The sequence below is a fragment of the Triticum urartu genome, chromosome 2A (genome assembly GCF_056163025.1).
Source record: "Triticum urartu cultivar PI428250 chromosome 2A, HENAU_Tu73, whole genome shotgun sequence".
In the NCBI taxonomy this organism is placed as follows: Eukaryota; Viridiplantae; Streptophyta; class Magnoliopsida; order Poales; family Poaceae; genus Triticum; species Triticum urartu.
In genome coordinates, this window is record NC_141874.1 from 570,784,785 (window position 1) to 570,799,708 (window position 14,924).

Genomic DNA, 14,924 nt, shown 5'->3' on the forward strand with positions numbered 1-14,924 from the left:
AAATGGCTGATAAATCAACTGCTATACCTGTCAGTATTTGTGAGGATGTGCCTGTTGTGGTTGCAAACGTTACTATTTTAACGGACTTTGTTATTCTTGATATTCCCGAGGACGGTAGTATGTCTATTATTCTTGGAAGACCTTTTCTTAATACTGCAGGGGCTGTTATTGATTGCAACAAAGGCAATGTCACTTTTCATGTTAATGGTAATGAGCATACGGTACACTTTCCGAGGAAACAACCTCAAGTTCATAGTATCTATTCTATCGGAAAAATTCCATCGATTATATTTGGAGGTTTTGAATTTCCTCTTACTACTATCAAGAAATATGATATACTTATTATTGGGGATGTGCATATCCCCGTTGAGGTAACCTAGTGTTATTCGAAATTTCTCCGGTTTCATGTTAATCGGAATGAGTTTGTTAACAAGACTTGATCAACCTTGTTAGTAGATTCCTTTTGATGAGCATGAGATGGATGAAACTAGAAGCACAACCTTCTGTACCCTTTCTATACTTTCTGTTATTTAGTTGAAATAAAGTAAAAATAAATAATTTTCTGTCTGTTATCTGATTATCCGTGCAATATAAAAATACCTAGAAAATAAAAGTTCTCCAAATGCCCTGAAAATTAAATATGATTTTTTCTAGAATATTTGAGGATTTATGGAACAAAGAACACACTAGGGGGGCCAACCACCTTGCCACGAGGGTGGAGGGCGCGCCCACCCCCCTAGGGCGCGCCCCTGCCTTGTGGGCCCATGGTGGCTCTCCTCCACTTATTCCTGCACCCATCCTCTTCTTCTTCCTCCCACAAACACGAAAAACCAACTCAAGCACGAGTTCCAGCCCTCTTTGCTGCCATTTTCGATCTCCTTGCTCAAAGCACCTCTCACAAAACTGCTTCGGGAGATTGTTCCTTGGTATGTGACTCCTCCATTGGTCCAATTAGTTTTTGTTCTAGTGCTTTATTCATTGCAAATTTTTGCTGCTTAGGTGCCCCTGTTCTTGAGCTTGCATGTCAAGTTTATATGGTCAAAAGTAGTTTTGATGCATGATATAGGCTCTAGGCACTTGTAGGAGTAGTTGCTATCAATATTATTGAGTTTGGTTTACTTTTATTTTGAAGTTACTAAAAATTTCAGAATTTTTTCAGAAAATGATGAGGAGATTATTGAGGGGCTCATCGAGCCAAAGCTCAAAGGAAAAGGCACCGAAGCCTAAGTATAATTTGCCGCGCACCGCGGAGGTCCGGGCGTGTGAATGGACTTCCGAGGATTTCTTAAGAGCAGCCGGGATTTATGAATATTTTATGAGTTGGCTCATAATGCAGGCCTCACTACTTTCCTCCACGACCAATGCGATCAGTATCTCTTACTCACAAATACCTTTGTGCAAAACTTTCATTTTCATTCTAGGAACTCACCACCTATGGTGGAGTTTCATTTATATGATGAGCATAAGGAGATGTCACTTTATGATTTCTGTCGGATTTGTTTAGTCCCTTTTGGGGGCAAGACAGAAGAACCACATCATGATGATGTGGAGGGTTTTTAATACTATCACTGTAGGGGAAACTAGGAAGGTTTCCGATGCACAAATCACTAGCATACATTTTCCCGTTTTACGTTACTTTGCATTATTTGCTAGTGGTTGCTTAATTGGACACGGAAACTGTGGAAACCTTAGTATCCCTGATATAATTATTTTTCTCCAAGGTTTATATAGTGATAACACTTTTAGTATGGGCGGCATTATTGCTAGACGGTTAAGTATGAATCGTACTAAGGGTCCCATCTTTGGAGGCATCTATGCCACACGCCTAGCTGCGCATTTTAACATTCCTATTAGGCATGCTGAGAAGGAAGAAAAAGTGCTGCCTCGTATTTATTTAGATTATAAAAGTATGGTGGCACATGATTTTATTGTTAAGAATAGGGCAGGAGAGCTTAAATATCAATTGTTCTTTAATAAACATCATCCTGAGACTATTACCTTGCCTGCTCCTGCTTTGTTTGATTTGACTGTAGGCACGTACCTTCTTCCGTTGACGGCTATCCACACCTACCGGAACCCTGCACCAGCCGAGGAGCCAGAACCGGAACCACAATTTGATCCTTCACGACAGTCTAACTATCAGTGGGATCCGGAGATGATTGCCAGCCAGTGGCAATCGGAGCCCTCTTCTTCCTCATCGCAGTACAACCCCAACAACTATTATTATGGATATCAGTCAGGCCAGCCGTAGCCATAAACCAACTTAGGCCAAAAGCCTAAGCTTGGGGGAGTACGTATTTCTCATCGACATTACATTTATGTTCACACACACTCATTGCTAGATGTCGGTGCTCATACTTTTTCATTGTATCATCCATGCTAGTTTATTTCCTTTTATGCTTTCTTCTTGTGTGTTTAATAAACCTTAAGAAAAAAAACCAAAAAAATTAGTTGTAGCCTTTAATTAATTTACTTTCCATGCTTGTAGTAGTAATTAAAAAAGAAAACCCAGAAATATTTCCGGTTCTTCTTTTGCTTGGTGGGAGCTTTCCCGTGTAAATAGTTTTATTTCTTTTCTTTTCTTTGGGGGTCAGTAGGAGAAGACCATGATTAAATTGTTGAAATGTCTCTTATATGCATTATTGTTTATCTGACAAAAGAGCCCATATTGCTTTGTCTTCTCCTGTTTATTGAATGCTCGCAGATTCCAGCTTAGTCCAATGCACGTGGACTCTTATTATTATTCACATCGTTCGGTCGTGCAAGTGAAAGGCAATTATGATGATATATGATGGACTGACTGAGATGAGAAAAGCTGGTACGAACTCGACCTCTTTTGTTTTTGTAAATATGATGAGTTCATCGTTCTTGATTCAGCTTGTTATGAATAAACATGTTTGCAATGACAATTAGAGATCACAGTTGCTTGTGCCATGCTTGATTAGCTATGAGTTATAATGGTTTACCTTGCGTGCCAACATGCTATTAAAATGGTTATGATGTGGTATGATAGGGTGGTATCCTCCTCCGAATGATTTAAGTGACTTGACTTGGCACATGTTCACGCATGTAGTTGAAACAAATCAACATAGCCTTCACGATATTTATGTTCATGGTGGATTATATCCTACTCATACTTGCATCCAATGTTTATTAATTTTAATGCATGTACATGGCTGTTGTCTCTCTCTAGTTGGTCGCTTCCCAGTCTTTTGCTAGCCTTCACCTGTACTAAGCGGGAATACTACTTGTGCATCCAAACTCCTTAAACCCCGAAGTTATTCCAGATGAGTCCACTATACCTTCCTATATGCGGTATCTACCTGCCGTTCCAAGTAAATTTGTATGTGCCAAACTCTAAACCTTTAAATAATCATCCTGTTTTGTATGCTCGAATAGCTCATGTATCAACTAGGGCTATCTGTATCTTCCATGTTAGGCGGGTTATTCTCAAGAGGAGTGGACTCCGCTCCTCACTCACGAGATAAATGGCTGGTCACCGGGATGCCCAGTCTCATGCTTTATGCAAACTAAATCAAAGTAATTACAAACAAAACTCCCCCTGGGACCTGATGTATGTTGGAGACACTCGTTGTTTCGAGCAAGCCATAGATTGATGTTTGTTGGTGGAGGGGGAGTATAAACTTTACCATTCTGTTTGGGAACCGCCTATAATGTGTGTAGCATGGAAGATATCGCCATCTCTTGGTTGTTATGTTGACAATGAAAGTATACCGCTCAAAATGTTAATTACCTCTATTTCAAAACCGAGCTCTGGCACCTCTACAAATCCCTGCTTCCCTCTGTGAAGAGCCTATCTATTTACTTTTATGTTGAGTCATCACCATCTTATTAAAAAGCACTAGCTGGAGAGCACATCTGTCATTTGCATTCATTATTGTTAATTTATATTGGGTGTGACTATGATTGGATCTCTTTTACCATGAATTACAATGTCTAGTCAGTCCTTGATCTTTAAAGGTGCTCTACATTTATGTTTTGCGGTCTCAGAAAGGGCTAGCGAGATACCATCTTGTTATATCATATTATGATTGTTTTGAGAAAGTGTTGTCATCCAAGATTTATTATTATGGCTTGCTAGTTGATTATGCTATTGATATGAATAAACTTGAGACCTATGCGTTATTTCAAATGTGGTTAGTTATAATCTTTGCTGAAAACTTGAATGCTGGCTTTACATATTTATAACAACAAGAGCAAACAGAGTTTATAAAAGTTTTTCTTTATTTCTTTCAGCTTGTCAACTGAATTGCTTGAGGACAAGCAAGGGTTTAAGCTTGGGGGAGTTGATACTTCTCCGTCGTATCTACTTTTCCAAACACTTTTGCCCTTGTTTTGGACTCTAACTTGTATGATTTGAATGGAACTAACCCGGACTCACGCTGTTTTCAGCAGAATTGCCATGATGTTGTTTTATGTGCAGAAAACAAAAGTTCTCGGAATGACCTGAAACTCCACGGAATATCTTACAATAAATAATAAAAAATCCTCGCCAAAGATGAAGACCAGGGGGCCCACACCCTTCTCACGAGGGTGGGGGGCGCGCCCCCCTCCTAGGGCGCGCCCCCTACCTCGTGGTCCCCCTGGAGACCCCCCGACTCCAACTCCAACTCTATATAACTGCTTTCGGGGAGAAAAAAATCAGAGAGAAAAAATCATCGCGTTTTACGATACGGAGCCGTCGCCAAGCCCTAAAACCTCTCGAGAGGGCTGATCTGGAGTCCGTTCGGGGCTCCGAAGAGGGGGATTCGTCGCCGTCGTCATCATCAACCATCCTCTATCACCAATTTCATGATGCTCACCACCATGTGTGAGTAATTCCATTGTCGGCTTGCTGGACGGTGATGGGTTGGATGAGATTCACCATGTAATCGAGTTAGTTTTGTTACGGTTTGATCCCTAGTATCCACTATGTTCTGAGATTGATGTTGCTATGACTTTGCTATGCTTAATGCTTGTCACTAGGGCCCGAGTGCCATGATTTCAGATCTGAACCTATTGTGTTTTCATCAATATATGAGAGTTCTAGATCCTATCTTGCAAGTCTATAGTCACCTATTATGTGTTACGATCCGTTAACCCCGAAGTGACAAAAATCGGGATACTTACCAGTGATGACCATAGTTTGAGGAGTTCATGTATTCACTATGTGCTAATGCTTTGTTCCAGTTCTCTATTAAAAGGAGGCCTTAATATCCCTTAGTTTCCATTAGGACCCCGCTGCCACCGGAGGGTAGGACAAAAGATGTCATGCAAGTTCTTTTCCACAAGCACGTATGACTATATTCAGAATACATGCCTACATTACATTTACGAATTGGAGCTAGTTCTGTGTCACTCTATGTTATGACTGTTACATGATGAACCACATCTGGCATAATTATCCACCATTGATCCGATGCCTACGAACTTTCCATATACTGGTTTACGCTTATTTACTTTCCCGTTGCTATTGTTACAATCACTACAAAATACCAAAAATATTACTTTGCTTTCATTACTCTTTTGTTACCGTTACCATCACTATCATATTACTTTGCTACTAAACACTTTGCTGCAGATACTAAGTTTCCAAGTGTGGTTGAATTGACAACTCAGCTGCTAATACTTGAGAATATTCTTTGGCTCCCCTTGTGTCGAATTAATAAATTTGGGTTGAATACTCTACCCTCGAAAGCTGTTGCGATCCCCCATACTTGTGGGTTATCAGCGTGGCACTCCAGGAGGGCTTCGCCAAGCACTGCGAGAGACGAAGAGGGAGAGGGGTAGGGCTGCGCCAGGAGAAGGGGTGCCATTGCCCTCCCACCCCCCCCCCACTATTTATAGGGGGAAGGGGAGAGGGGGCCGCCCCCCTAGATCCATCTATAGGGGGCAGCGCCCCCCTTAGGGTTTCCAACTAGGGGGACGCCCGCCCCCCGGGGGGGGGGGGGCAGCGGCTGTCGTGGTTCTAAGTCTGACAGTAGAATGGGAGGTAGGGATGTAGAGGCAAGATCCTAGCTATGGAGGAGTTGTACACGCAAGTTTTACGAGTTCAGGCCCTTCTCGGAGGAAGTAACAACCCTACGTCTTGGAGCCCGGAGGCGGTCGACTGGATATTATGTGTGTTAGTTACCGGGGGTGCGAACCCTTGTGCCTGTGGAGGGGGTGGCTTATATAGAGTGCGCCAAGACCCCAGCCAGCCCACGTCACAAAGGGTTTAAGGTACATTGAAGAGAGAATGTTACTGGTAACGCCCGCACTAAAGTGCTATAAATGACAATTAAGCCTATAAGTAAATGCCCGACCGTTGTTCATGCAGAGTGGCTTTAGCTCTTCTGTCCGTCGAGTGACTTCTGCGACGGTCAAGTGACATTGATTCTTCCGAGTGGAACGTCTCCGGTCGAGTGGATGACGGTACCCTTTGAATGATCCTGGCTTTAGGGTGATGTCCTAGGGGAGGATGTCTAGGTCAGGTCTATGACCCTACCCTAGGTACATAGCTTCATCATTAGCCCCCGAATGGTTCAGGGTTCGAGTCGAGAAGGAGTTGATAATCTCTCTGATTCAGATTTTGTGCTTTGAGAATGTCTCGCCCAGAGGTCGAATGAACATCCATGATGGCTTCAACTGCTTGTTCAGTCGCCTTGATCCATTCTTGGTTTTGTCGAGTGAACTTTCGTTGTTAAGTTTCGAGTGTTGATATGGAAAAAATCTTCCGACTAGCGGGTTGTTCTGCTGTCTGCGGATTTCACGGGATTCGAATTTTGGGAAGCGCACCGGGCGGGGGAGGCCGCAGTAATCGGGGCGGATTAGGCAGGCTGCCTCGATCTCTGTGCCGCCTTTTTTGCCACGTATCGTGCGCGCGACTGTTGCGGGATTTGATAAGATCGTCTGGGCCTACAAGTCAGTCACTCGGAAGTGACCTTATATAAGGCGCCGGACCGGGGCTTTTGAACAGTGCGCCCCCATTCTTCTTCCTCATCCTCAGATTTCTCCGTTGCGCCTGCTTCTGCTCTCGGCTTCGTCGCCCCGCTCGAACTCGATTCGCTGCCATGGGGAAGGAGAAGACGGTGGCATTGGAGCATGCGAAGAAGGCGACGGCGAAGGTGAAAGGGAAGAAGACCAGCCGGGGCGGATCTTCGTCGAGGTCCGGCCTGCCGCCTGGCTGGATCCAGGGCGACTAGATCCGCTCAACAATCAGTCAAGATGACATCGACGACCTGGTTGAGGGGAGACTGATCCCCCACGAATCGGCGCAGCTCCCGGGGAACGAGACTGAGCCGCAGCCACAGGAGGGTGAGTGCGTTCTCCTTGCCACCCATGTTGACCATGGGTTTTCTTTGCCTCCCCACCCTTTATTTCGTGGTTTCTTGAACTTCCTTGGGGCTCAACTCCACCATTTTCTCCCAACACCATCGTGTACTGCCGGTGTCAAAACCGGCGGATCTCGGGTAGGGGGTCCCGAACTGTGCGTCTAGGCCGGATGGTAACAGGAGGTAAGGGACACGAAGTTTTACCCAGGTTCGGGCCCTCTCGATGGAGGTAAAACCCTACGTCTTGCTTGATTAATATTGATGATATGGGTAGTACAAGAGTTGATCTACCACGAGATCGGAGAGGCTAAACCCTAGAAGCTAGCCTATGGTATGATTGTTGTTGTCTATCTTGTCCTATGGACTAAAACCCTCCGGTTTATATAGACACCGGAGAGGGTTAGGGTTACACAAAGTCGGTTACAATGGTAGGAGATCTGAATATCCGTATCGCCAAGCTTGCCTTCCACGCCAAGGAAAGTCCCTTCCGGACACGGGACGAAGTCTTCAATCTTGTATCTTCACAGTCCAGGAGTCCGGCTGAAGGTATAGTCCGGCTATCCGAACACCCCCTAATCCAGGACTCCCTCAGTAGCCCCTGAAGCAGGCTTCAATGACGACGAGTCCGGCGCGCAGATTGTCTTCGGCATTGCAAGGCGGGTTCCTCCTCCAAGTACTTCATAGAAGATTTTGAACACAAAGATAGTGTCCGGCTCTGCAAAATAAGTTTCCACATATTGCCATAGAGAGAATAACATTTACACAAATCTAATCTGCTGACGTATTCCGTAGTGCGACACACCACGGCCAAGCCTTTATCCGAGTCGTTTCATTATCCCACCTCAGCGCGTCATGCGAGGCGGTTTCCTTGGCACGTCTTGTTAAAGCAGAGATCGTGTCCCCTTATTCCGTGATTCTCATCAATATGGGCGTGGGTAACCCAACCGCTTCTAGGACTCCTAGATTATAGGCAAGTCCAAACGGACACAGGGAGGACGCTTGATATTCACCCTCTTTATAAAGGGACAAGGCTTTTATTTTTCCCTCTCGTGCTCAATCGAATCCTTCCCCCGCCTCAAGCTCAAATGCCCAAAGTTCAGGTCAGGTGCTCCGAACCTTCAGTCATGTCCGGATCTAGCCTTCAAGGCCGATGGGTGCCTTCCTCCGTCACGGAAGAAGACATCAAAAAGTTGAGGGAGGCCAGATATCTGACCGCCGAGATTTTGCATCGGCTGCCTCCCCGGGGGCAGGCCGTCCCCTCCCCCGAACCCAATAAGAGCGTCGTGTTCGTCTCCCACTTCCTCCGAGGTCTAGGCCTTGCTCTGGATCCTTTCGTCAGGGGCTTGATGTTTTATTATGGGCTAGATTTCCATGATCTAGCTCCGGACTCCTTTCTTCATATCATGACATTTATTGTCGTGTGTGAGGCCTTCCTCCGGGTTACCCCTCACTTTGGCCTATGGCTCAAGACCTTTGAAGTAAAGCCGAAGATGATCGAGGGGCAACATGCGGCGTGTGGAGGTGCCTCAATACGCAAGATGACGGGAGCCTCATGGCCCAAAGGTTCCATTCCAGAGGTGTCTGAATTGTGGCAACAGGAGTGGTTCTACATCACGGCTCCTAGAAGTGCCAAGTGGGCGGCCGCCCCCATTTTCCGCTCGGGCCCTCCACCACAACTGATGTCATGGATTAGCAGAGGACTAAGCTGGGGTCCAGCCAAGGACGTGCCTATACTGCAAAGCCGCATTCGAGATCTCTTTAATGGAGATTTCAGTTTGGTTGCGGTAATACAAGTTATGCTGGACCGTCAAGTCCAGCCTTGCAAACGCCGGCCCCTTCGCTTGTGGGAGTTCAATCCCGAGGGACCGCGTGTCATTCAAAATTTCCTCGGCCCGACGCACGAGGAGATGTACAAGTCATTCTTCGGACCTCAGGTGGAGTGTTCGGAAATCACCGAGGACGTGGGCCTGAGTAGTAACCGCGCCGCCGAACAGGTAAGGCATCTTCCGGCCGAACATACTATCTCTCCTTTGTTATGAAGTTATTTCTGAGAGTTTGCTTTTTGACCAGGACTGGCTAACAAAGGCGAAGTTGATTCAGTGTTCGGCCCCCCTCCCTGAGGGTTTGGAAAATCCGGTATTGGAAAAGATGCTGCAAACCGCACCTTGCCCGGAGCCCTTGAAAGAAGATACTGTGGAGGATAATACGGGCGGACGCGGGCCCCCAACGCTGCCCATTCTAACCGAGGGAGCGAGCATCTCCATGAAGGAAGACGACCAGAAAAGGAAAAGGACTGCGCCTGGGGATTCGGAAGCCGAAGCTTCCAAACGGGAGAAGAAGTCTCCCCCAGAGGGTCCTACCTTGGGGGGTGCTGTTGCCGCACAAAGTCCGCGGGGGGATCAATTCTCCCGCGAGTCGTAAGTGACCCGAAATACTTTAATAGTACAGATATGCCATCTTTTTCTTCTGAGAAAATAACCACCGCCTATATTTTTGCAATTCGGGCCTTAGCCCCTCTCAAATGAGCTCGTCTTCGGGGGATCTTCTTCCAGAGATGATGGAGAGCGAAACGCCTCCTCCAGACTCCTCCGCTCCGGAAGCGGGCGACCCTGAAGTGTCATCGCGGAGGGCCTCTCCGAGTCCGCTGAGGCCAGAAGATAATCCCATTGACCCCCGAAGCTCCCAGTGTCCGGCTCCCGAAGAGAGCAGACAAAAGAGTCTGGCACCGTCTAGTGTGCAATCGGATGTTCTGAGAGAGTTGGTGGGACGAGCGGCCATCTCAGATGAACACCGTGTGCTGATGAATACGGTGATGTAGAGAATTTCGTCCGCCAAAAGCGGATTGCATGAAGCTTTTATGAGTCTACTGACAGGCTTTGAGGTACGTAAAAGAATGTATGATAGTCCTGCACATGCTAGGTGTGCCCTGTGTAGATAGTAGCCCCTGAGACTCTGGTTGTCGTCGGAAACGACGACGAACAAAGGATCATATTCCCAGGTAATAACCATACTGCCTCTATGTGCAGGTGATGGAAGCTCCGGTGGCTAGCCGGACTAGCGAGTTTTCCCATTTAGAACGGCAGTTGGATGCAGCAGACGCCGACATCTAGCTTGTTAACAAAAGGCTTGACGAGGCACATGGTAAGTGTCATTATCTGGTAAACGCCACATAGGAAGAGCAGCATGATGCCAGTAGCTTTAATATGTTGTGACTGCAGATGGAGCTGCCACTGTTGAGGCCTTGCGAGCAGAACTTGCCCGAGCCAAGGAACAAGCGAGGTTGGGTAATGCGGCTGCTTTGAAGGCGGCCAAAGAGTTGCCAGCCGAGAAGGCCGCGCATGGCGAGAGCCGAGATAAGATGGCAAAGATGGCCATAGAATTAAAAGCCGCCGCCGACCGTTGCCGGGTTCTTGAAAAGGAAAACCAGGCGAAGGCATCAGACGTTGAGAAGGCTGCTGCGTCGAGAAAAGACCTTCGCTCTGCTATGAGGGCAAAGAAGGAGGAGCTGCGGGAAGCCGGGGATATTGTAGCTGGGAAATCCTTTATGTTGCGGAGGAAGTTCAGAGATCCACGGTATGCCCCTCTGGATCGGCTGTGGAGTTCGGAGGATGTGTACATGGATTTGGCAGCGAGCGCTGCCGATGCGGCCAAGTACTTCCAGGGTCAGACGGACCGTGAAGTAGACAAGCTGTTTTGGAAACAATTCCATTCTCCCGAGCGTCCGCTTTCATTGACTGACCAATTAGCCGAATGGGCCAAACTAAATAGGTTGTCTGGACTCTCCATGAGGTTTGTTGTGGATCAGCCGTGGCCGGAAAGGTCAAAACCGAACAGCTATTTCAGCTTGGTGCAGCAGTTCCTTGACGTGGTGCCACGCATTAACGCGATGAAGAGGTCGGCGTGCATAGAGGGCGCACAAATGGCCTTTGCCCATGTTAAAGCATACTGGGCGGAGATGGATGCTACCACTGTTGCAGCGCGGGATTCGGCCATAGGTCGAAGGGCTGCTGAGCACTACTTTGAAGAAGTTCTTGAGGGTGCTCATTTGATAGAGACCCAGTGCTCAAAAAATATTATGTTTGAGTGATATGTAATCTCATTGTAAGCGACATGCTTTTATAGATTTTTATAAGGCTATTTTTATACTTTTGCCTGAAAGTAGTATGATGCCTCCTGGGCGGCCGTTTATGTATACATGTGTATAACCTGAAAGATTGTAGTCGTTGGCTTCAACCCCCACGCATATAATGCGGAGGTGCTTGCAAAAACACGCGTTCACACTTAACCCAACGTCTTGGTCCTATTAAGGATGTGATAGCGGAGCGGGCGAGGCAACCGGACTATAATGCTTTAGCACTTTCACTTATCCATAGGAGTTTGACAGTGGGGCTACTAGATAGCCCCTGGTGGCTCCGCACTCTCCCAATCCCGGGGTGCGTACATGCCTGGCTAGAAAACGGCCCTTCGTTAAGGCGGAGGAATTCTAACATTCCAACTGGTCATCGAGTGGTTGACCAGTCTCACGCTATATCATGACAGTCAGTTTTCGGCTTTCTCTACTGAGGTGCTCGTCCGGATGAACCAGGGCACAATCGCAGTAGTTCTCCTGGTGCTACCTTAGCCGGTAAAGCGGAACATAAGGCACCAAAACACAGGAGCCGGGCAAACCCAACATTTGACCAAAGACAATGATTCGGAGCTGATGCATATAGGGCCAAACTCGCGACGCCGAACACTCCCTAAGGTATTCGGTCTTTGTGGTATAAACCGGGCCTAAATAATGACCTTTGTAAGAAGCCCCTTGTGTCCAGGTACGTGCATTGTTCTGGCGTGGCCACATGCCAAGACGTCAGCATCCTTCTCAACGGTGGATATGTATCATCAAGAGACAGTAAAAAGGTTTACGCAGGGTCTTAATCTAAAAAGAATCCTTGGAGCGGGTCCCTGCTGCACGTCTGCGCCTATGTCTCCGTTGTGCCGTATCCTGGACGGGTGTAGCACGATGATCATCTGTAAAAGAGAGGAAATTAGGTGAAAAAGTTGTCGTGCAAAAAGATAGTTTTTTAAAGAAACCATGTATAATTCAAGATGAGAAGAAACTGCCACTTGTCTGCGCGCGTTGAGCCCCTTGTATTGACAAATAGGGGTGTGACCATTTATTCAGTATAAGTAGCGGGGCCGGACTTGATCGCTGGTCCAGGCCCCTTTAGTATGCGGCTGCCAAGGTAGCCTCACTCTCGTCGGCGCGCAGGGATCGCTTGATATTTCCGTGCACTGAAATGATGCCACGTGGACTGGGCATCTTAAGTGTGAGGGAGGCGTAGTGTGGTATTGCATTGAAGCGAGCGAAAGCTTCACGTCCGAGCAGTGCTTGATAGCCACTTTGAAACGGAGCAATGTGGAAAGTTAAATGCTCGTGACGGAAGTTATCGGGGGAGCCGAATATAACTTGTAGTAGGAGGGAGCCCGTACAACAAGCCCCTAGGCCTGGCGTTACTCCTTTAAAGGTAGTATTGCTATGGCGAATTTGCGTTGGGTCTAACCCCATCCCGCGGATTGTATCCTGATATATTAGGTTTAGGCTACTGCCGCCATCCATCAAGACTCGTGTGAAGTGATATCCGCCAATTACTGGGTCTAATACCATGGCAGCCCATCCTGCATGTCAGATACTTGCTGAGTAATCGCGATGGTCGAAAGTGATCGGTTGAGACGACCAGTGGCAGGACTTCGCGGTGACAGGCACTTGGGTATATTTTTCTGGGAGTGCCACGTTGTTTTTTCCCTTGATCATGTGTAACACGTTTACTGTTTTGACTTCTGGTGGAAATTTCTTTTGTTCCCCCGTGTCTTGCTTGGGGGGCTCGTCCTCGTCTTCACTTGGTGTATCCTCCCCCTTGTGTACGGCGTTGAGCTTGCCGGACTGCTTGAAGACCCAACATTCCTTGTGGGTATGATTAGCAGGTTTACCAGGGGTACTATGGATCTGACATACTTGGTCCAGAATTTTGTTGAGGCTGGACAGTTCATCCCTGGTGCCTTTAGGGGGCGGCTTTTGACCTAGCCGAGAGCTTTTGAATCCGGCATTTACTGTCGTGCCCTTCGTGCTGTCTTCTTTATTCCGGCGTTTGTTATTGATGTTGCGCCGTGATTTCCCATTTCCATCTCTAACTTCAGATGTACTGGGGTCGCTGGTGTTGCATCTGGCTAGCCAGCTGTCCTCACCCGCGCAAAAGCGGGTCATGAGGTTTGTTAATGCGGCCATCGTTCTCGGCTTATTTTGGCCGAGGTGTCTGGCGAGCCATTCGTCACGGACGCTATGCTTGAAAGCTGCCAAGGCTTCGGTGTCCGGACAGTCGACAATCTGGTTCTTTTTAGTAAGAAACCTGTTCCAAAGCTTTCGGGCTGACTCTCCGGGCTGTTGAGTTATGTGACTCAAATCGTCCGCATCTGGAGGTCAGACATAAGTCCCTTGAAAATTTGCCCGAAAGGCGTCTTCGAGCTCCTCCCAACTTCCAATGGAGCTTTCGGGGAGGCCTTTGAGCCAGTGACGAGCTGGCCCTTTGAGCTTGAGGGGTAAGTACTTGATGGCGTGGAGATCGTCTCCTCAAGCCATATGGATATGAAGGATGTAGTCCTCAATCCAGACCCCAGGGTCTGTTGTTCCGTCATATGCCTCTATGTTTACGGGCTTGAATCCCTCTGGAAATTCATGGTCCAACACCTCATCGGTGAAACATAGGGGGTGTGCGGCACCCCTGTAGCTGGGTGTGCCGCATTGTTCGGATGTTTGTTGTGTTGCATTGTATGCTGGGGCGCGCTAGCGTGGTCCATAGATGGATCTTGTTGCGCCGTCCTTTGGGTGCGAGCCCTCGCATGGGTCGCGTGTTGTATTGTGAGCGGTGTTGTATGCCGCTCTGTGTTGGTAGAGGGGTCGTCTATCCGACCAGGTGGCTGCTTTGATATTTGGTTGTGGGGGGTCTGAGGCCTCCTCATCGAATTCGGGTAGCAGCTTCCGCTTTGGGTAGCTCTTGGAGGGGCGATTGTTGCCGTACCTCGCTGCAGTGTTGAGCATTTTACTCCATCTGATTTGGAGTGTGTCTTGCACGGCCTTGAGCCTTTGCTTCTGCTTTTTAAGACTCCTCGCGGTGGCAACAAGCCTTTTACGGGCATTCTGCTGCTCCGGGTGCCTGTCCGGCGTTATGTCGTCCGGACCATTATCCTTGATAGAATTTGTTTGTTCGGTTTGATTATCCAGACTGCCGTTGTCCGGCAGCGGTTCGCCCTGCTCCAGCGCTGGGTCTGTGTGATCGCTATTTCTGTCGAGGCGGGATTTGGGGTGGCGCTTGCGTCGCCGCTTTGACTGCTTTTCAAGGGAACAAGCTTTCGGTGCGTCCTTCCGCTCCTCGTCGTCATCTTTTGGTGCGTCCACCATGTATACGTCATATGACGAGGTGGCATTCCAGGGCCCAATAGGCGCTGGTTCTTCATCGTCTCCTTCATCGGCGTCCATACCGTCGATGTCTTCGGAGTCGAAGTCGAGCATGTCGGTTAAATCATCGATAGTGGCTACAAAGTGGGTGGTGCATGGGCTTTGAATTTCTTCATCGT